The sequence below is a fragment of the Schistocerca serialis genome, chromosome 5 (genome assembly GCF_023864345.2).
Source record: "Schistocerca serialis cubense isolate TAMUIC-IGC-003099 chromosome 5, iqSchSeri2.2, whole genome shotgun sequence".
Lineage (NCBI taxonomy): Eukaryota > Metazoa > Arthropoda > Insecta > Orthoptera > Acrididae > Schistocerca > Schistocerca serialis.
This window is the reverse complement of record NC_064642.1, coordinates 740,344,737-740,368,409: the sequence shown is the minus strand read 5'-3', so window position 1 is coordinate 740,368,409 and position 23,673 is coordinate 740,344,737. Positions and strand designations below refer to the sequence as shown.

Below are 23,673 nucleotides of genomic sequence, written 5' to 3'. Positions count from 1 at the left end.
TGGTTGTTCTGGGTACTGATTTCTCAGGAAATATGCACCCAAATTGCGTGAAAATGTAATCACATGTCAGTTGTAGTATAATATATTTGTCCAATGAATACCCGTTTATCATCTGTATTTCTTCTTGGTAGCAATTTGAATGGCCAGTAGTGTACCTCCTTTAATGCACTTGGGTCCACACACAGTGATCAGACCCACTTTAGGTAGGGGTGAGCGGATACTTTTGATTAAATAGTGTAAGCATCGTATCGGGAAGGTGGTAGTAATGACACGTCGAGGGCTAGCCAACGTGTACAGCAGCAACAGGCCAAGACTCGGCGCCGCAAAGGGAAGCAGCCACGAGGCTGTGCGGATCCACCCCGCGGCGCGACGGGGGCGGGCGCCTGTGCGCGTGACGTCACGCCGGCGCCGGCGGGCGTCGGAAACGGACGAAGGTCGGCGGCGGGCGGCCAGTGGGCGCTCGGCGAGCGGCAGGTGCGGTCGCGGAGAGGCGGGCTGTGGCGAGGCGAGGCGAGGCGAGGCGAGGCCCGGCTGCCACTGTGCGGCCGCCGCACCGCCAGCACGCAGCGCTTCCGGCGCCACCGAGGCGTCCGCCCGCGGCCGGCGTGCCTGCTGGCGCCGCCGCCGCTGCACGTAAGTCGGCGTCCCGGGGCTCCGCACACTCTGCCGAAGGCGTCCCTAGCGCAAAAAGATCTAAAACCTTACACCACATTTATTTTGTTACGCCTCACTTCGTCTCTAAGCTCAACAATAGAATCGAAATGTGGAACTTTCACTTTATTTATTGCACTTTCGTTTGAAATGTAAGAGTGGTAACTTACAGAACAATCCCTCAATCACTTGCAAATATCATATACAAAGCACAAGACATACAAACTGTAACGTTAGTTGCAATAAACCGTATTTTATAAATGTGCACTTGTTCAATATTGGGAACATAGTGACTAATAGGAAATACTCTAAACCATACACGAGGCAATTTAATATCGACCAATGTGGGCTAACAGATGTTTGAAATAAGCGAACATTCTCACATGTAAACACTTTCAGTCAATATTCTGTTTGGGTTTTATCGCGAATTTTCACATTTTATTTTTTAAAAATATCACATTTGAGGAGTTTCAATTAACATTTTTTCCACACTTCCCACAGCTGAATTGCTTTTTTTTGGTTTCCAGCACACAGTTCATGGGCCAATAACTTTCATGTTTGGCACTGGACCCAGACACCATTAACACTTTTTGACCGTAATTGCCGACAATAAGTACATTTCAGCAAATGGCACCCAAGGGCTTGGTAGCATCAGTCGAAAATTATGTTTAGCCATCCTTCCATCAGAATCTTTTACTATTGCTAAAGTTCCGATTGTTGGAAATCACCATCAGGCAGCAGAGTTTGTTCCATTCAGCATATGTGTGGATGCAAACGTCCCATCTCATTTTAATGACGTCAGAAACACGAAACGCACAAGACAGCTTCATACAAAAATGTAAACTTTGTTTAAAGACCCAACATGTCATGAATGCACCAGTACACTACAACCAACACCTGCAGATTTATACACAGCTGGAACGACATAACTGCAAGACGTCTGAACGGTGACTTACAGAACACACGTGTTGGGACGCGGTGCACCATTATATTGCTGATACAATGCATCTTTCGAACAATGATTAAATTTCTGTCCTGTTCCTGTGTCTTGACGTTATGTCGAGCTAAATGAAGCAGCAAATATGCATCCACACAGAAACTACAGTTTAAAAGCTTCGTGTCTCTGATGGTAGTTAGTAACATTCGAAACTATTAGCAATAATAAAGGTTTTTCATAGCAGCTCGAGGTGCAACAGCATGATTTTCGACAAAATCGACATTGCAGAATCACTCAAAAAATTCTGTTTGGTTCGATAACTGTTAAACAGTCTTCCAAAAGAAAATAGTTCTGTTATGGAAAGATCCTACTTAAATCCTTCTGCTATGTCTGTCGTTGATGAAACGTACAGACTCGTTATATTTTCTCTGCTGTCACATTCATTTCTTCCTAACTTTACTCTCACCGTGATCATGTGTGTTGTACACTTACACGATAGCTGTGGGAAACAAATATCTGTTTATGAGTAATTGACGTATTATCTCCAGGGCTTACAAAGCTATTTTAGTCTTAAACTTTGCTTAGAGACCCCATACACATAAGCAAAAGTGATAACAACATTATAAGATTGTTTTTATTTAGACGGCAAATAAATTTTGTTTCTTTCTTTAATGAGTAGTAACCCACCAACTCTATAAATGATTTGTTTATTACATTTATTTGTATTTTCCTACGTACTACGTTGTGCGAATTCGGGATCGTATCCTGTCAACAGCCGTTTCGATAGATGAATCACTAGTGACAGCAACAATCAAGAACCTTCGAATCACGAATCCAATTAGTTTTTACTGACGTAATATATATAATAATTACAGAATATAACTGTGACAAGTACGTAAGTAAAAGTCTGATGATGGAAGACCGTTTGCGAAACGCGTAGCGCAATAATATACAGTTGAGTATAGTTTATCTGGTATACAGTGCATTAAAAGCATCACATCTGGAAACCAACGATAGTAATAACATTCCTAGCAGAGAATCTTCAAAGGTCTCAGAAGCTTGTGGTATGCCTGAAATAAAACTGTAGAGGAACGTTCACTCGTATGTTCACGATACTACACGCGGACTAAGCAGAACCCTCGTACTGCGTGATGATAACACTGTTATTCATTAACTTTTCCCCTCTAAATGTCTAAATGAATCCGCAATGATCTGGAAGAAATTTAGACAGCGTTTGGACATTAGGCTCCCCAGCCTGATACAAGAAACTTCGGTACTTCGCATAAAGTGTTGTCTTATCACTGTAACACATCTGCACGTACAGATATCGAGCCATTCATACGTATAGCGAAGAAGGGCTTCCGAGGCGTCACTGCCGCACGTGCGTAAACAGGAACATCGATTAATTTCCATTCATTTGCAGTCGTGTAACTAACCCGTAAAACCGAGTATGAGGAAGTCCCTCAGACCGATCTGGTTTGTAGGTATAATTTTCGGATAACCTAACTGAATCGTGTAAGATAAGCCGAATATTCCATAAGACCCAATTTAGAGTACTTATCCGGTTTCGTAATTTAGACGCCTGCCTTCTCTGGTACGGCTGATTGGCAGCCACTGACCTTTTATCACGATGTTGACAGAGACTCAAAACAATCTTGCACATAACTTTTGTACGAAAGTACTCGAGATCAGATTTCGAAACGCTTGGAATTTGAAAGAGTGTACCGAGGTTTTACAACATTCGCTATCTCTACCAATGGTGTATAGAGCAGGAGGGAAAGTAAGAACATTACCGCCATGCACAGAACACCGCCTCGCTTGTAAGCTATATATATATATATATATATATGAATAGCTTACAAGCAATATATATATATATACATACAGGGTGATTCAAAAAGAATACCACAACTTTAAAAATGTGTATTTAATGAAAGAAACGTAATATAACCTTCTGTTATACATCATTACAAAGAGTATTTAAAAAGGCTTTTTTTCACTTCAAAACAAGTTCAGAGATGTTCAATATGGTCCCCTCCAGACACACGAACAATATCAACCCGATACTCCAACTCGTTCCACACTCTCTGTAGCATATCAGGCGTAACAGTTTGGATAGCTGCTGTTATTTCTCGTTTCAAATCATCAATGGTGGCTGGGAGAGGTGGCCGAAACACCATATCCTTAACATACCCCCATAAGAAAAAATCGCAGGGGGTAAGATCAGGGCTTCTTGGAGGACAGTGATGAAGTGCTCTGTCTCGGCCGTCCAGAACTTTTCCCTTTGCACAAACACCCATTCTCTGTAAACTGTTTATACCAACGTTTAATACACCACCTAACCGGAGGTTTAACACCATACTTCGTTCGAAATGCACGCTGAACAACTGTCGTCGATTCACTTCTGCCGTACTCAATAACACAAAAAGCTTTCTGTTGAGCGGTCGCCATCTTAGCATCAACTGACGCTGACGCCTAGTCAACAGCGCCTCAAGCGAACAAATGTACAACTAAATGAAACTTTATAGCTCCCTTAATTCGCTGACAGATAGTGCTTAGCTCTGCCTTTTGTCTTTGCAGAGTTTTAAATTCCTAAAGTTGTGGTATTCTTTTTGAATCACCCTGTATATATAGCTTACAAGCGATATATATATATATATATATATATATATATATATATATATATAGGGTGGTCGGAAATGTAGAGGGTAGTGAGTACAGAACATTTTGAAAAGGAAATCGTATCGTTTCCGTTCTACAACAGTTTGAATTCAGGTGTGTACCTGGTCAACGTCTGCTTAGGGCGAGGGAAACGTCTCAGAATTGCCTGCCCTGTTATGAAACAGGGTAGACACGATGACGTGTACTACGTCAAACGATCCCCAAATGTCACTTACTGTCCGCTTTGCTGTGAGACCGAGTCAATACCTGTGCATCACCGAAAGAGGACACGTGGTGCAGAATACACAGACATGCTCCTTGTGTATGGCGAAGCTGGAGGTAACGGAAGAGCTGCTAGTCGGCTGTATCACAAACGCTTTCCACACCGTCACACTCCACCGCACAAACTGTTTGCTCAAGTTACACAACGGCTACGAGAAACGGGTACCTTCACCGTGAGCAGGCAGGGCTGTGGTGCTCCACGGCGACGCCACACTCTCGAATTTGAAGAAGGTGTACTGCGTCGCATTGAAGATAGCCCGTCAACGAGTTCGCGAACAACGGCGTGTGCAACGGCTGTTAGTCACAGTACCGTCTTGGACGTCCTGCATGAGCAACAGTTACATCCGTACCACTTGCAAAGGGCACACGCTATTGGTCCAGCACACTTTCCACAACGCGTCGCCTTCTGCACATGGTTCCTGCACCGTTGCATCGACGGGACCATGTTTCCACGTCGAGTTCTCTTCACAGACGAATGTAGGTTCAGAAGGGGTTGTGTTGTGAATGTGTCTCGGCGGACGAAAACCCTCATGCCACGCATGTTCAGGGATTTCAAGACAGGTCTGGAATTAACATGTGGGCAGGTATTCTGGACGGTTATGTGATTGGACCATACCCCATTCCATCCAATCTCACGGTTCTCACATACTTAGTCTTCCTACGACACGTAATGGACCCGTTCTTGGAAGCTGTGCCATTGAATGTCCGTCAGGAAATGTGGTTTCTGCATGATGGAGGACCACCTCACTTTTCACTGGCTGTCCGAAGACATCTCAGCAGACCATATGGTGAAAGATGGATAGGCCGTGGTCATCCAACCGCATGGCCGCCACGAACGCCGGATTTAACCCCTATGGACTACTTCTTTTCGGGTCGTGTGAAGAACCTAATTTATGAGACACCTGTAGAGGCAGAGGAAGATCTGCTGGCACGAGTTCTGGCCGCTCCACAGGACATTGAAGAGACACCAGGAGTGATGGAGGGAGTGTACCAGAACATGCTACGGAGGTACAATGTGTGTAACAACGTTGGTGGTCGCCACATCGAGCCGCTGTTGTAATGCATCGGTACGTTGCGCCTGGAGCCGTAGATGCTGGGTTCTTGTTGTTGTCGACTAATGTAAACCATAAGATGGAAGTTGTAATGGAAATGCGTAAGTAATAACGGAACGGGACAGTATTCTTTTCATATGGATTGCAACAATTGTACTGGGTCACGCCTAAGTACACTCCTCACATGGGTGCGGATGAGATAATCATCTGCATTGAAACTGTCGTATAACGGTAACGATACGTTTCCGGACATGGGTTCCTTTTCAAAATGTTATGTACTCACTACCCTTTACATGTCCTAGACGTTTGTAACGGGAATTTTCGACCATCATATATATATATATATATATATATATATATATATATATATATATCTGTGTGTGTGTGTGTGTGTGTGTTCCTCGCTGTTTCTCTCTGTTGTAAACAGTACAATCGAAATCTACCCAAATATTTTCACGTTTCGCACGAATTAGTTACATCGTCACCAGGCAGCCGGGTTAAATAACTGAAACCGATCGGAGTGTACACCTCGTTACAGCTGACCGTGTGAATCAGACGGTACCTGCAAGCCGCTAGAAATGCCGGAAAGTCATCTGCATTTGGACAACACAGCTTGTTCCAAGATTACAGTATACAATAGCTGACCAAGTATTAATATGTTCACTTGGATAAACGAATATAATTATTTCGGTGTCTGCTTTCGTATTGTGGCAGATAACGAGCGCTAATTCCTAATCTAGCTCATTATGGATTTCGTAAATGATGGACTTCCCTGTTATCTGCAGTAAGTATAGTGTATTTGAAGAGAAATCTGATTTACGCTAGCGCTCAGATGCTATTGGAAAATATCCGATATGAATTTCGCTCTACTCTCTATTTTTCCGGTATTCCTTTGATCATTGCTTCATGCTTTTGTATTTCGTTTGACATGTCAGTTTGAAGAACGCTGTCCTCCACTACAATTTACTTTCTGTGATGTGCTTGCGCCGTGTTCTGTACATTTCCTTTCATAGTGGACAAAAATTAGAAAAACGAGATCTAAAAGAGTAAGAAAACGCTGAGAATTAGTCTGTGGTGTAAAAACAGACTGTCAATAAAAGATATAAATATAAATCCGTTTAGTATTATAACTAAATGTTGAAAAATGCAAATGCACGATCCCAGTCACATGAATGTGGTCACCATCTGTTTTCGACATCAGAGTGCAGTAACCATTCACAGACGGTAGTTGGCAGCACTGGCAGTGGAGGGTATGCAAAGTGTGTCGGCGGAAAACGGCGCAGTCGTCGTCCTACAGCTGAAACGAAGCGATTCACCTGACTCCGAGAAGGGCACGATCATTGGCTTTCGGACCAAGGCTGGAATTTGCGAAATGGCTAACTTCGTAAACTGTTCGGTGTGGTTAACGTACACAGTGCATGTCAAAACGGCGCTTTGCAAAACAGGAAACGAGGCAACAGTGGTACACCAAGGAGTGAACAACGGCTGGGGAAATGTGAATGGGCGAACAGACTTGCAACTGTTGAGTAACAAAATGCCCAGACGAACCAAGGCGGCACCAACAGTGTGTCCTGACCGCGTGTTCAGCGAACGTTGGTGCTAGAGGCTCCTCCTTCATGCCGGGATTTGCACGTCAATGTCGCAACTGAATGTTCAGTTAGTGGTGAGAGGTTGGCTTTCAAGATGAATAAATGGTCCTTCAGCGTAACATGTCTGAAAGCAAACACCCTGCAACATCTACCGCCTGGAAATGCTTTCGCCGGAATCGATGGGCGATCTCCTCATTCTGTGAGGTACAGTGGATCCACACAAGTCTGCCCCTATGCTCGTGGACCATGTCTACCACTAATCGCAGTTTGTGTTTCCTCGGAGCAATGGCATCTACAAGCAGGACAGTTCAACGCCTCACACAGCTCGCAGTGTACGTGTGTGGTTCGGAGAGCGCCAGTGGGAGTTTACCGTACAGCCCTCGACACCATATTCGCCGTGTTTAAGCCCAATAGACAACCTGTGGATCCATATCAATCGGGCTGTACGCACCATTCCTCAGCCGAGAAACCTGGTGCAGCTGACCACGTCACTGGAGTCGACATGGCGCCACATCCCTGTCGGTAACTACCAGAACCTCACCGAATCGCTTCCTGTACCTCTCGCATCTATCCGTTCTGCAAAATGTGGTAGCTCGGTTTTTGACAGGTAGTCACATTTATGTGACTGGACAGTACATGAGTAATAAGGATAAGTGAAAGGAAACTGCCTACATTGCTAACCAACTATCTGTCGTAGCGAACGAGTGCACGACTGTTCTTCGATCTCGCGTTATGTCCTTTTGGTGTCTGAAATTTCAGCTTCCTCGATCAGCTTTTTCGTAGCAGACGCGCCTTTCTACAGAAATTGTGACGTCTGAGATATGACGCAAACGTTAACTGCAAAGTGTGTGTAAAGAGTAACCCGAAATTCCAGCCCAGAGGAGTACGCCATGCCGACAGGCAGCCGTGTCATCCTCTAGCGTGCGGCATCTGGATACAGCACGGAGTGGCGTGGGGTCGGTACACCTCGTTTTCAGCTTGCCCTTCCCAGACCTTGGAGCCGCTACCTCTCACGTCAGTAGCTCCTCAGTTGGCCTCAGTAGGCTAACTGCACTCTGTCCCAGTGTTCCCACGAAAGGAAATTCCTAGTAGTATCGGAAACTGAGGCATCAAGGAATCACCAATTTAGTATTAGAGGGCAGTGTGGAGGGTAAAAATCGTAGAGGGAGACTAAGAGATGAATACGAAAGCAGATTCAGAAGAATGTAGGTTGCAGTAGGTACTGTGAGATGAATAAGCTTGCACAGGATAGAGTAGCATGGTGAGCTGCATCAAATCAGTCTCAGGACTGAAGACCACAACAACATCACAATCTGGAACTGGGCCCGACTGCTGCGCGCCTCAGCCAGACAAGCTGAACACTCGGTTACCAAGTTGGACTGCAGACTTGCGTCCTCAACACAGATCTACACTGAGCAGTCACCGCCTTCAGAGTAGACATTTTTGATTGGACATTTTTTGATTGCTCACAAGTCTCCTGGAACGCCCGCTCCACAGCACAGCAGTAATGAAGCCGTCGGCACACGGATCGTGCTGTCGAACGTCAACGCTGAACGTGCCGAGTTCTACATGATGCTCAACGCTCAGAGACGATGCGACTCGTTCACGCGGTATGTGGGCCCCAACGTGGTACACGCGATCGCAACGCACTCCAGTGGCAGTTGTCGGCCGTATCTGGCTCGTAAATCACATTGTTCATTTACGAAGTGGACGGGCGTAAAATTCCAATATTAGGTGTATTAAAAGGTACTTTCCTCCCTTGTCCACATACTAGTCAGGTTGTCCTGCCTGTAGCATAAATAAATAATAACTTCAGTATCCGTAGAAATATTGTTGTTGTTGTTGTGGACTTCAGTCCTACTCCGAATTTTTATTTTGTTTCCTTTACTGCTTGTTCAACATACAGATTGAATAACATCGGGGATAGACTACAATCCTGTCTCACTCCCTTCCCAACCACTACTTCCCTTTCATGCCCTTCGACTCTTATAACTGCTATCTGCTTTCTGTACAAATTGTAAATAGCCTTTCACTCCCTGTATTTTACCCCTGCCACCTCCAGAATTTGAAAGAGAGTATTCCAGTCAACATTTTCAAAACCTTTCTCTACGTCTACAAATACTAGAAACGTAGGTTTGCCTTTCCATAAGATAAGTCTTAGGGTCAGTATTGCCTCACGTGTTCCAATATTTCTACGGAATCCAAACTGATCTTCCCCGAGGTTCGGTAATTTTCACATCTGTCAACACCTGCTTTCTTTGGGAATGCAATTATTATATTCTTCTTGAAGTCTGAGGGTATTTCGCCTGTCTCATGCATGTTGCTCACTAGATGGTAGAGTTTTCTTAGGCCTGGCTCTCCCAAGGCTGTCAGTAGTTCTAATGGAATGTTGTCTGCTCCCGGGGCCTTGTTGCGACTTAGGTGTTTCAGTGCTGTGTAAAACTCTTCAAGCAGTATCATATCTTCCATTTCATCTTCATCTACATGCTCTTCCATTTCCATAATATTGTCCTCAAGAACATTGCCTTGTATAGACCATCTATATACTCCTTCCACCTTTCTGCTTGCCCTTCATTGCTTAGCACTGGGTTTCCATCTGAGCTCTTGATATTCATGCAAGTGGTTCTCTTTTCTCAAAGGTCTCTTTAATTTTCCTGTAGGGCACTATCTATCTTACCCCTAGTGATATGCGCCTCTACATCCTTACGTTTGTCCTCTAGCCATCCCTGCTTAGCCATTTAGCACTTCCTGTCGATCTCATTTTTTTGACGTTTGTATTCCTTTTTGCCTGCTTCATTTACTGCAGTTTTGTATTTTCTCCTTTCATCAATTAAATTCAATATCTCTTCTGTTACCCAAGGATTTCTATGAGCCCTCGTCCTTTTACCTACTTGATCCTTTGCTACCTTCACTATTTCATCTCTCAAAGCTACCCATTCTTCTTCTACTGTATTTCCTTCCCCCATTGTTGTCAATCGTTCCCTAATGCTCTCCCTGAAACTCTCTACAACCTCTGTTTCTTTCAGTTTATCCAGGTCTCATCTCCTCAAATTTCAAACCTTTTTGTAATTTCTCCAGTTTTAATCTACAGTTAATAACCAATACATTGTGGTCAGAGTCCGAATTTGCCCCTGGAAATGTCTTACAATTTAAAACCTCTTTCCTGAATCTCTGTCTTACCATTATATAATCTATCTGAGACCTTCCAGTATCTCCAGGCTTCTTCCATGTATATAACCTTCTTTCTTGATTATTAAACCAAGTGTTAGCTATGATTAAGTTATGCTCTGTACAAAATTCTATCAGGCGGCTTCCTCTTCATTCCTTACTCCCAATCCATATTCACCAACTACGTTTCCTTCTCTTCCTTTTCCTACTATCGAGTTCCAGCCACTCATGACTATTAAATTTTCGTATCCCTTCACCATCTGAATAATTTCTTTTATCTCATCATACATTTCATCAATCTCTTCGTCATCTGCGGAACTAGTTGGCATATAAACTTGTACTACTGTGGTAGGCGTGGGCTTCGTATCTGTCTTGGACACAATAACGCGTTCACTATGCTGTCTGTAGTAGCTTACCCACATTCCTATTTTCCTATTCATTATTAAACCTACTCCTGCATTTCCTCTATTTGATGTTCTATTTATAACCCTATATTCACCTGACCAGAAGTCTTGTTCGCCTGCCACAAAACTTCATTAATTCCGACTACATCTAATTTTAACCGATCCATTTCCCTTTTTAAATTTTTTAACCTACCTGCCCGATTAAGGGATCTGACATTCCACGTTCCGATCCGTAGAACGCGTTTTCTTTCTCCTGATAATGCTGTCCTCCTGAGTAGTCCCCGCCAGGAGATCCGAATGGGGGACTATTTTACCTCCGGAATATTTTACTCAATAGGACGCCATCATTCAGTAAAGCTGCATGCCCTCGGGAAAAATTACGGCTGTAGTTTCCCCTTGCTTTCAGCCGTTCACAGTACCAGCGCAGCAAGGCCGGTTTGGTTAGTGTTACAAGACCAGATCAGTCAGTCATCCAGACTGTTGCCCTTGCAACTACTGAAAAGGCTGCTGCCGCTCTTCAGGAACCACACGTTTGTCTGGCCTCTCAATAGATACCCCTATATTGTGGTTGCTGCTACGGTACGGCTACCTGTATCGCTGAGGCACGCAAGCCTCATTACCAACGGCATGGTCCATGGTTCATGGAGGGGGGAGGGGGGTCAAAAAATATTGTAAGGCAAAAAGGGAAGTACAATTTCCAGTCGATAAAGACATTGGCTTTTAAAAGCTCTATTACAAATAATGCGACACATGTTTGCAACATTTCTCGACATAACATAAAAATAATTTCATGGTTTTTACTTTTTAGTAAAATCCTAAGGTCATTCTTAGCACTGTTCCTACTCAGTAGCAGAATTTGTAAATGTAAATTACAAAACCTAAAGCAAAGCGAAAAATATATTACTGCAAGTAGCGCAAGATGCCCTATGGATTAAGCCAACCGAAGAAACTCACTTCTCAAAAAGGGCGCACTTACATTTACGTAATATCGAATATTATAGCATAACGCTTATATTGTTGCGGGGCCGCTGGGTCGAACCCAAGGCTCTAGTTGGCCAAGCTGAAGCCGGTACCCACCGCGCCGTATTTTGTCGGGAGGCCGAGCAAGTTCAAGAGCGTCGGGGGGCAGTGCAGAGTGATACAGCGATATTCGGTAACATTCGTTTATTCAGCTACTTTAAACTACTCGATGGTTGAAGTGTAGTGTCAGTGTGCTGTTCGCGCACTGTCACACGAGTCCAGCTGGCTCAGCAGACTCCTGGTATGCCGACGTGGCTGCTGCCGTCATCAGGGCCACCCTGCTGGAAGTCGTCCGCGCTCTCCTGGTCGCCGCCCGCCGGAACGTTGCGACTGGCGCCGCTCTGCTGCTCACGATTCCGGAGACTCCTACGGTCCCTCTACCTCGCCGCCCTGCACCCCGTTTGGCCTGCTCTGTCCGACCGTGGGACGAAGGTGGGTGTACGGGTCACCTGTGGCTCTCGGGCCGGTGTTGCTCCCAGGACAGGACCGGACTCGAACCCGCGGCCTGCTGGACACTGTGCCGCAACTTGCCGCTAGTGGTGCTTGCCGGACGGCAACACCCGCTGCCGTCCCTGGTGCTGTCGCAGGGCTGCTGCGCCTCACGCAGCGTACACCATGCCTGGACCCCGGTATGGAGGTGGGAAACGAACGTAGCCCGTAGAGGAGCCGAGCCCCTCCTGTTCCCGCTGCAGACCGCTGCCACTGCCCTCTTTCAAGCAGACCATGCGATCTCCAAGTTCCAGGCTGTCGTTCCGTCCTGCCCCAGTGTTGTGTCCCCGGAGGTGGAATACAGCCCGAACAAGTACGTAGAAAACAAAATACAAGTCAATACAGAATACTTAAAGCATTGCTGCCAGACTGGCCCCTATAAGCGTAGACCAGCACAGGTCTGTCCCAAAACTCGACTAACCTGCCACACTCGGTCCCAAGCTAAAATTGCCCGTCTATTTACACTCCTGGAAATTGAAATAAGAACACCGTGAATTCATTGTCCCAGGAAGGGGAAACTTTATTGACACATTCCTGGGGTCAGATACATCGCATGATCACACTGACAGAACCACAGGCACATAGACACAGGCAACAGAGCATGCACAATGTCGGCACTAGTACAGTGTATATCCACCTTTCGCAGCAATGCAGGCTGCTATTCTCCCATGGAGACGATCGTAGAGATGCTGGATGTAGTCCTGTGGAACGGCTTGCCATGCCATTTCCACCTGGCGCCTCAGTTGGACCAGCGTTCGTGCTGGACGTGCAGATCGCGTGAGTCGACGCTTCATCCAGTCCCAAACATGCTCAATGGGGGATGGATCCGGAGATCTTGCTGGCAAGGGTAGTTGACTTACACCTTCTAGAGCACGTTGGGTGGCACGGAATACATGCGGACGTGCATTGTCCTGTTGGAACAGCAAGTTCCCTTGCCGGTCTAGGAATGGTAGAACGATGGGTTCGATGACGGTTTGGATGTACCGTGCACTATTCAGTGTCCCCTCGACGATCACCAGTGGTGTACGGCCAGTGTAGGAGATCGCTCCCCACACCATGATGCCGGGTGTTGGCCCTGTGTGCCTCGGTCGTATGCAGTCCTGATTGTGGCGCTCACCTGCACGGCGCCAAACACGCATACGACCATCATTGGCACCAAGGCAGAAGCGACTCTCATCGCTGAAGACGACACGTCTCCATTCGTCCCTCCATTCACGCCTGTCGCGACACCACTGGAGGCGGGCTGCACGATGTTGGGGCGTGAGCGGAAGACGGCCTAACGGTGTGCGGGACCGTAACCCAGCTTCATGGAGACGGTTGCGAATGGTCCTCGCCGATACCCCAGGAGCAACAGTGTCCCTAATTTGCTGGGAAGTGGCGGTTCGGTCCCCTACGGCACTGCGTAGGATCCTAAGGTCTTGGCGTGCATCCGTGCGTCGCTGCGGTCCGGTCCCAGGTCGACGGGCACGTGCACCTTCCGCCGACCACTGGCGACAACATCGATGTACTGTGGAGACCTCACACCCCACGTGTTGAGCAATTCGGCGGTACGTCCACCCGGCCTCCCGCGTGCCCACTATACGCCCTCGCTCAAAGTCCGTCAACTGCACATACGGTTCACGTCCACGCTGTCGCGGCATGCTACCAGTGTTAAAGACTGCGATGGAGCTCCGTATGCCACGGCAAACTGGCTGACACTGACGGCGGCGGTGCACAAATGCTGCGCAGCTAGCGCCATTCGACGGCCAACACCGCGGTTCCTGGTGTGTCCGCTGTGCCGTGCGTGTGATCATTGCTTGTACAGCCCTCTCGCAGTGTCCGGAGCAAGTATGGTGGGTCTGACACACCGGTGTCAATGTGTTCTTTTTTCCATTTCCAGGAGTGTATATTGGTTTCTCCCTTGCTTCTGACGTAGTGTCAGAGACAGACAGAAACTATGGCAGGGATAAATTACCACAGTCCGCAGCTCGTGGTCGTGCGGTAGCGTTCTCGCTTCCCACGCCCGGGTTCCCGGGTTCGATTCCCGGCGGGGTCAGGGATTTTCTCTGCCTCGTGATGACTGGGTGTTGTGTGATGTCCTTAGGTTAGTTAGGTTTAAGTAGTTCTAAGTTCTAGGGGACTGATGACCACAGATGTTAAGTCCCATAGTGCTCAGAGCCATTTTTAAATTACCACACGTCAGCCACTTACAAATCGCCATTCTTGACTCTGGCCTAATGCCCCGCCTCATACATCGCAATAACTTAAAACAACGCTGCAGTTTCCTGCCTCGTTGTTGCTCCACTCAAAACAAATCGTGTGTGCAATACCGCCGTCGCAGTTCCGCGCCTGCGAGTGCCATGTTTACCTTGCCTGGCCTGCTGACTGCCGACTGTTACCACACTGCAAGCGGCTCCAGATTTCATCGCCCAACCGCGCCTGAATTCAAAATGGGTCAAATGGCTCTGAGCACTATCGGACTTAACTTCTCAGGTCATCAGTCCCCTAGAACTTAGAACTACTTAAACCTAACTAACCTAAGGACAGCACACCTCCCTCCTTTCAACAATATTCCTCCCGAATCGAGATAAAACAGACGTGGCCTGTGGCTCCGTAAACATACCTTGCTCACAAAACTTACGTTCTACAGACTAAAACAAACGAAAACATCAAAACATTAACTCTACACCTATACACTGTTTACACTGGTTACCCAGGCCGAAGGCAACTGATGTGTTGACACCTCCTCCACTGTTGTACATTTCCACATTCTCCACAAGTTATACTCAAGAAAAAGAAAAATGGTACACCCTGTGGCTAAAATGCTCACTGTCATTTTCCTGTTGCTCTGATACTGTTGTAACGTTCGAACGTGTTCCAATACTTTATTAACCGCGATAGATCCTTCCTGTGCATTAATAAAGGAATGTAACGTTTCCAAAAACCCTGGGTTTAGAGTGGAGTTGAAATATGTCAGATTCTGCACTGATAATATCTCTAGAAACCCTTCCGGATAAAAATACGTTCCCTGTGACAAAATTAAAGCTGTTTCACCCGTACGTGATCCTGGAAGACGGAAATCCTCCCCCACAATCTCACATACCGTACCATTTATAATTATACCACTCTCCCTCAGTTGCAGCATCCTTATTTTATCCGCTCTCTTATTGGTATAACAAGTGACAATCACCCATATCGGCGTCAATACCAAATATAACCAATGCCTCCCTACCTTCTGGAAGTAGGAATGTGTCGATAACACCTCTTTCTTACAAAGTGAGCCATTCATAATCCCCAGGAACAACCCAACTTTGCATGTACTATTATCCGAAAAAACTGGTCGATTAGGGAAAATCGTCACTCGTCCTTGCGTACAATGCTCCAACACTGACAATGGTAGTACTCCGTGAGCTTCTCTGTTCGCCGAAATAAAAAGTACGTCTCGCGTCCCAATCTGCACCCATTTACCCATCTCTTTCCATTTCACTGGGTGTGAATGGATAGTGTAACACTGATAACGTGAGTCAACTCCGACTACTGGAAAATTGGCATCGATGTAAACTCGTGCCCCAACAGTCCTCACCTGTAACAACGATGCATGAATGAACATTGGTATAGCGGCCCGTGTTACCTCCACTACATGTTCTATATCTTGTGGAAATTGCCTTTTCGCTAATTGTAATCCTCTGAAACGACCGTCTGTTGAGATTAACACTGGACTAAGATGCCCATTTATGGCATGACATACTGCTTCCTTACATGTACTACATCGTAAATTCTGTACTTGCGTCACTTAATCGGTCTGCTAATGCCCTGATCCACCTGGCAATAGCCAATTTACCATCAGATATGTTTAATCTTTTCTGCAGTATATCTAAATCACTATTTATTATTTCCCGCGTCTCTCCCACGTATTGAGTCAACTCCTGCGCTAAGGTGCGTATGAGCTTGGTGTTATTCAAGACCCTCATTTATCGGCTTGAAAAGCGTGTTGCGTGCTACTTTATGGTTCCTCTAACTTCACTGACTGCTTGCTCCACCTGCATTACCGATTGATTCAATGCTCGGACATCATTGTCATCCGCTGTACCTACCACCATTTTCAATATCTTTCCCCCTGCATTTATCCATTCCCTCTTGCGCCTAGTTACCGCCTGTGGAACACTCTCCACTAAACGTTGCAATTGCTCCTTAAGTTTACCGTAAGTCAACTGTAATCCTTGATACTCCCCTTGCACTTCTTGTAATATGTGATTCCTTTCCCCCTCGATATACAATTCCGAGAATGATTCCTGTAATTTCCGTACTTAATTCCTGATCTTCTATACCGCTATTGTTGTTTGTAGTGACCTCTTATGACTTGTTACTAATATATCTGGATGCCGTGAATACAGTACCCCCGACTGCAACGTCTGCATCTATCCATTGATGGCTGGCTCCACTGCTGTGACCACAGATCAGAATTCCCATGGCTATCATCCAGCACGTCCGCATAAGTTTTGACCGCGTGAAGAAAAGGAACAAAACATGCATGTACCACCTCTTTTCCACTAAAAGTTACTACAACATCGTACGACATCCTCTAAAATTCCAGATAGTTCAGTCTGCCCCTATCGAATTCTCTAAACAAAAAAAAAAGTCTCCCCATACAATGACAAAAAAAACTAAAACAACAAACAAGAAAAACGCAACTACTATCGGACCCACCAAAATGCGAGAAAGAGAGAGAGAAAAAAAGAAAAAAACACACACACACAAAACAAAATGCAAATTATACCCTGACAAAGAAACACAAAATGTAAACATGCCATACGATATTACACATACAATAATTTACTCCCTCCATGTCCGAAACGTATACGGAATGTTATGCGTCTGCTGTTGTCCTTCCCCTGAGACATTCTTCCGTTTGTTTTGCCTAGCCTCTGCAATCGAGCCACTTCCTTGTAATTGGGGTAATCCTTTAAAAGGCTCTACTCACCTGGATAATGGATATTTCTGTTGACAGCTGCACTTTAATATTCACAGGTGAAGTCATCTCCATGACACGGTATAGTCCGTGGTACTTCGCCAAGAATTTTTTCGTCTTTCCCTTAGGTGTATATGGATTCGTGATTAGTACCCATTGACCTGCCCTGTACTGTAGTAAAGGTCTCAACCGCTTATTCGGTTCTTCCTGCCTCTCTAACGCTTTCGAACTGGCCTTCTGTACCCTCTTCCAGACTTCCCGCATTGTTCGTGAAAATTCCCTCACTGTCCCCCTTTATATCCCGATTTCGGACATAGAACGTCAATCCTCGATGGCATCTTGCTTCCACAGACCACGTCGAACGGTGACATTCCGACCCCTGAATGTATTTTAGTGTAATAACTCGATATCACGTATGAAAGATAAACGTCCCAGTTATCATGGCTTCCGTTCACATAATAACTTAGCATTCTCGAAATTGTCCTATGTACTCGCTCCGTTCTCCCATTCGCCTGCGGATGAAATGGACTAGTCCGTAATTTTTTAATTCTCAATAGACAACACAACTGTGACATTAATTCGGACATGATGTTCGTTCCCTGATCCGTAATTGTGGTATCAGGCACCCCAGACTTCAGTAACCAGTTATTGACTAAAGCTTGTGCTACCGTACTTGCCTATTGGTCTGGTATGGCGACCATGGCTAGAAACCGCGAAAAGTGATCAATTATAATTAAAACGTAACGATTCGCTGCCGGTGTTTTGTTGTATGGCCCGCAAATATCTAGCCCGATAATCTCGAATGGTTTCATTACATTGGAATTGCACTTATCACATCCGCTCACTGTGCAAACGGCACGCAATTTTCTACGTATTGTTCCACACCCCTTCTCCGAGTGCACCACCAAACTCGTCCTGCTACTCATCTTCCTGTTGCTCGACGACCACCATGCCCCAAGAGCACATGATCATGGGCCTCATTTAAGACATCTTCTCTCAAACTACCCATGGTCCGCACCTGGTAACTCTACACAACAAATTTCCCTCCACAATGAAATGTGGTTGAGCTCTAAAACCTGGAACTCCTCATCCTCTGCTTGTGCCCTTTGCCATTCCGTGACACTCTTACCCATTACTTCTAATGCGTCTAATTTACGACTTAATGCCTCTGCATTCCCATGTTTCTTCCATGGCTTATGAATTACTTCAAAATTCACTTAATTTTAGTGCCCACCGTGTTAATCGACTAGAAGGATCCTTGAGTCCCAGTAACCATCTCAACGCTGCATGATCCATCACGAGCTTAAACTTCCTACCATAAAGGTAACAGTGAAAGTACGTTACTCCATATATTACAGCCAACATCCCCTTTCCAGTTGTGGAATAATTGCGCTCTGCCTTATTTAACTGTCTAGAAGCATACACCACTGAATGCTCCTGTCCATTCACCATTTGCCCCAAAACACATCCTACTGCGCCATTTGAAACGTCACATGATAAGATGAAGTCTTCTTCAAAATTCGTAAACATCAACACCGGACCAGAAACTAATCTCATCTTTAATTCATCGAAAGCTTCCTGACATTCCAACATCCATTGAAATTTAACCCCTTTCTTTTGTAAACGGCTAGGCTATTTTAGCAAAATCTTTTACATATTAACGATAATATGAACATAATACAATATACGATTGTAATTGCTTGGTTGTACATGGTGTTGGAAAAGTTTGAGCTGTTTCTGTTAACCGAGGACCGGTTTGAACCCCTTGTTCACTAATTACACTACTGCCCATTAAAATTGCTACATCAAGAAGAAATGAAGATGATAAATGGGTATTCATTGGACAAACATATTATACAAGAACTGACATGTGATTACATTTTCACGCAATTTGGGTGCATAGATCCTGAGAAATCAGTACCCAGAACAACCACATCTAGCCGTAATAACGTCCTTGGTACGCCTGGGCATTGAGTCAAACAGAGCTTGGATGGCGTGCGCATGTACAGCTGCCCATGCATCTTCAGCACGATACCACAGTTCATCAGGAGTAGTGACTGGCGTATTGTGACGAGCCAGTTGCTCAGCCACCATTGACCAGTCGTTTTCAATTGGGGAGAAATCAGGAGAATTTGCTGGCCAGGGGAGCAGTCGAACATTTTCTGTATCCAGACAGGCCCGTACAGGACCTGCAACATGCGGTCGTGCATTATCCAAAAAATGGTTCAAATGGCTCTGAGCACTATGCGACTCAACTGCTGAGGTCATCAGTCGCCTAGAACTTAGAACTAATTAAACCTAACTAACCTAAGGACAGCACACAACACCCAGCCATCACGAGGCAGAGAAAATCCCTGACCCCGCCGGGAATCGAACCCGGGAACCCGGGCGTGGGAAGCGAGAACGCTACCGCACGACCACGAGATGCGGGATCCATTATCCTGCTGAAATGTAGGGTTTTGCAGGGATTGAATTAAGGGTAGAGCCAAGGGTCGTAACACATCTGAAATGTAACGTCCACTGTTCAAAAGTGCCGTCAATGCGAACAAGAGGTGAAAACATGCAACCAATGGCAGCCCATACCATCACGCCGGATGATACGCCAGTAAGGCGATGACGAATACACTCTTCCAACGTGCGTTCACCGCGATGTCGCCAAATACGGATGCGACCATCATGATGCTGTAAACAGAACCTGGATTCATCCGAAAAAATGACGTTTTGCCATTCTTGCACGGAGATTCGTCGTTGAGTACACCCTCGCAGGCGCTCCTGTCTCTGATGCAGCGTCAAGGGTAACCGCAGCAATGCTCTCCGACCTGATAGTCCATGCTGCTGCAAATGTCGTCGAACTGTTCGTGCAGATCGTTGTTGTCTTGCAAATGTCCGCGTCTGTTGACTCAGGGATCGATCCGATACAGCCATGCCGATAAGATGCGTGTTATGTCGACTGCTAGTGATACGAGGCCGTTAGGATCCAGCACGGAGTTCCGTTTCACCCTCCTGAACCCACCGATTCCATATTCTGCTAACAGTCATTGGATCTCGACCAACGCGAGCAGCAATGTTGCGATACGATAAACCGCAATCGCGATAGGCTACAATCCGACCTTTATCAAAGTCGGAAACGTGATGGTACGCATTTCTGCTTCTTACACGAGGCATTGCAACAACGTTTCACCAGGCAACGCCGGTCAACTGCTGTTTGTGTATGAGAAACCGGTTGGAAACTTTCCTCATATCAGCACGTTGTAGGTGTCGCCACCAGCACCAACCTTGTGTGAATGCTCTGAACAGCTAATGATTTACATATCACAACATCTTCAACATCTTCTTCCTGTCGGTTAAATTTCGCGTCTGTAGCACATCTACGTGCAATTTTAATGGCCAGTAGTATACGTGACCTAAATATTTGATATGCGTCTGCGGAAAATTACATTTTTCTAAACTTAATGTTAACGGTACCGACCACAATCTTCTAAAGACTTCTCTGAAATGCGATACATGTTCCGGTATTTCCTTCGAAAATACTATAACGTCATCTAGGTAAACCATACATGTCTTTGGTTTCAGTCCCCTTCGAATCCCATCTAATAATCGCTGAAAAGTTGCCGGTGCATTCTTCAACCCGAACAGCACACATATATATTGATAATGTCCACCAGGAACAGTAAAAGCTGTCTTTGCCCTATACTCTGGGGCTGCTTCCAACTGGAAGGCACAACGCACCAACACAAGAGAACATGTATCCTTGTACACCATGTCCGCCCCTACATGCAGTTTGTTCTTCCTCGGCACGATGGCATCTACTAGCAGGACAAAGCAACGTGTCAAATGGTTCAAATGGTGCAAATGGCTCTGAGCCTATAACACTACAACAGCATCATTTACGTAGCTTATTCAATCAAATACCAAGTTTGGCTTAGTACATACGATGTCCCAACAGAACAAATCAGTCCTGTCACGGAAAAGCCACGTATAACACTCCTGTCTGCTACTACTGTACCATAACCTTAAAACTGGAAACAGGTTATGAAATAAAACTATTTTGTTCAAGCAATTATGGTATATAGCAACAGAGCAGTGTTACCCTCTGAGAGGAATTTTGTTAGGTTGACCGTGCTGTACCTAACGGGAATGGCTTATCGAAAATGAAAGTCAGAATTACGTAAATATTTGAACAGTACTAACAAAATTTTGTCTATCTGTACTGTTCAATTGAGAAAGAAAAAGGTCGCCAGCCTAACTAGGCAAGAGAATGATTAACATTCTCGTTTAAGAAAATAGTTATCAGCAGCTATAACGGATCCACACAACCTATACTTTGTCACACGCGAGTGCAGTGAACTATTACACATACACATGTTTACGCTAAGATTGGAACTATCAGAGCAGCAGAAACAATTTGCAAAATTATAACAGTTACCCAAACACACTATTACTTTCAGGGCTTACACAAAGTGAATGTTCTTTATAACATTACTATTGATATGCACTTCTAATACACCAGGGAGACTAACACTTAGTAAACACGAGTATATAAGATTTCACAACTGCAGCTTTCTCACTTTCACTACATCGAAACACACTGTTGACAAAATTGCAAGAAACTGTCTCACCTTTTATAATTTACTACAGACAACTATGTGATCATTTACTTTATAAGCCTCACTCTTAAGAAATTTTAATTTGAAGTTGGCAACAATACATTAATAAGCAGTTTTACTAGAAAAATTATTTCAGCAAGCATCATTAACTTTAACTCACTCTCTTGCCACATTAACTTTAACTTTCTCTTTACTATGTTCAAGAGACATCAATTAGCAAAACTCTAGACTTTAATTTCTTTCAGTAAGGACACTCGGAAATCACTTTAGTTCAAACGGAGAGGAACCTAAGAGGTGTTATGATGAGGAGAAAAATCAAGGTAGGTACATAAATTCCCATATAAATTACCTTATATTTCAGCACATTAGCACATCCATTAAGCTGATACTTCACTGTACATCATTATAGTATTACGTTGCAATGATTGCGCAATGTGGTGGCAACTGCATGTTGGTAGGTGGAATTGCAGGCCGAATTGCTGGACTCGGTCATTTCTTGGTGGCGATGATAGATACAAATTCCAGAATATTTCCAGCTATTTATCCATCCATCCGAGGCCTTGCAAAGAAGCAGGAAAAGCCTCTATCGAAATCAGCACAATACGCATCTTTTACATGGCAGTGCATGGACTCGTAGCTTGTCCCCGACTCGTAGCTCGTCCCCGACCGACTATCAATTCCACCTTTTCTACATAGGCCAACCACAATTTGCGCGCGCTACACAGTTCCGTTCCCGAGGGGAACCACACTACCTTTTACATACAAACTCACTAAGAACCCTAAGTGAGGATCAGCAGTTTACATAACAGCAACCAAATGCATTAAATAAAACAAAACATTTACACATATTGACATCTCTACAAAAAATTACTCACACAAAATTACAATCATATACAGTAAGTTTTGTTCCCTCCAAATGGGACAAAGAGTTTAAATGAAATATATGCTACACAGCATAGAACCAAACCATGACATCAAAGTTTGTATAAAGAAAGCAGTATACAGTTTTATGTTATTGATTCAATCACATAAATTTACAGAAGCACAGCAATGTAACATTAAATGAAACAAAAGCAAAATAAATCAGTACAGCATTAGAGCTATGGTGTTACAAGCCCTATGGGGCTTAACAGCGGAGGTCATCAGTCCCCTAGAACTTAGAACTACTTAAACCTAACTAACCTAAGGACATCACACACATCCATGCCCGAGGCAGGATTCGAACCTGCGGTTCCAAACTGAAGCGCGTAGAACCGCTCGGCCACTACGGCCAGCGCAACGTGTCACACAGCTCGCAGTGTACGTGAGTGGTTCGAAGAGGATGAGTATGAATTCACCGTATTCCATGGCCAACGACCTTACCAGGCTTAAACCCGGACGATCTCGATCGGGCTGCTCGCGCCATGGGTCCGTAACCGAAAAACCTAGCGCAGCTCTCAGTGGCGCTCTAGTCAGAATTTCTCCACATCCCTGTCGGCCCCTTCCAGAACCTCACTAACACCCTTCCTGCACGTTTCGCAGCGGTTCGCGCCGCAAAAGGTGGTTATTCAGGCTACTGACAGTTGGTCACTTTAATGTGACTGGACAGTGTAGCAGGGAAAAGGATGAAGACAAATAAGGAAGCAGATAACCGAGCAGTGTTGGTTGAATCAAAGTCAGAACTGAAACTTATGATGGAGACGATCGTGATAGTGGGAAAGGAAGATAGAACGACGACAAATGTAGAAAATACGAAACTGATGAAAATCAGCCAACAAGAAATTTACATAAAAAATTCTTCGGAAAGAGAGACACTGAAACAAGTAAAATCTTTTACATATTTACGAGGTGACAATAAATGGAAACTGTGTGGCGGAAATGAGAAT

At 45.0% G+C, this 23,673-nt stretch overlaps 1 protein-coding gene across 1 annotated transcript in view; it reads left to right on the top strand.

Annotated features, from left to right (window-relative positions):
• Positions 1-581: 581 nt before the first annotated feature.
• Positions 582-23,673, top strand: part of LOC126480940 (heterogeneous nuclear ribonucleoprotein C-like) — an 822,623-nt gene continuing 799,531 nt past the window's right edge. Inside the window, exon 1 of the mRNA XM_050104357.1 lies at positions 582-633. The gene's annotated coding sequence lies outside the window, so the exon portion shown is untranslated. The remainder of the gene's footprint in view (positions 634-23,673) is intronic.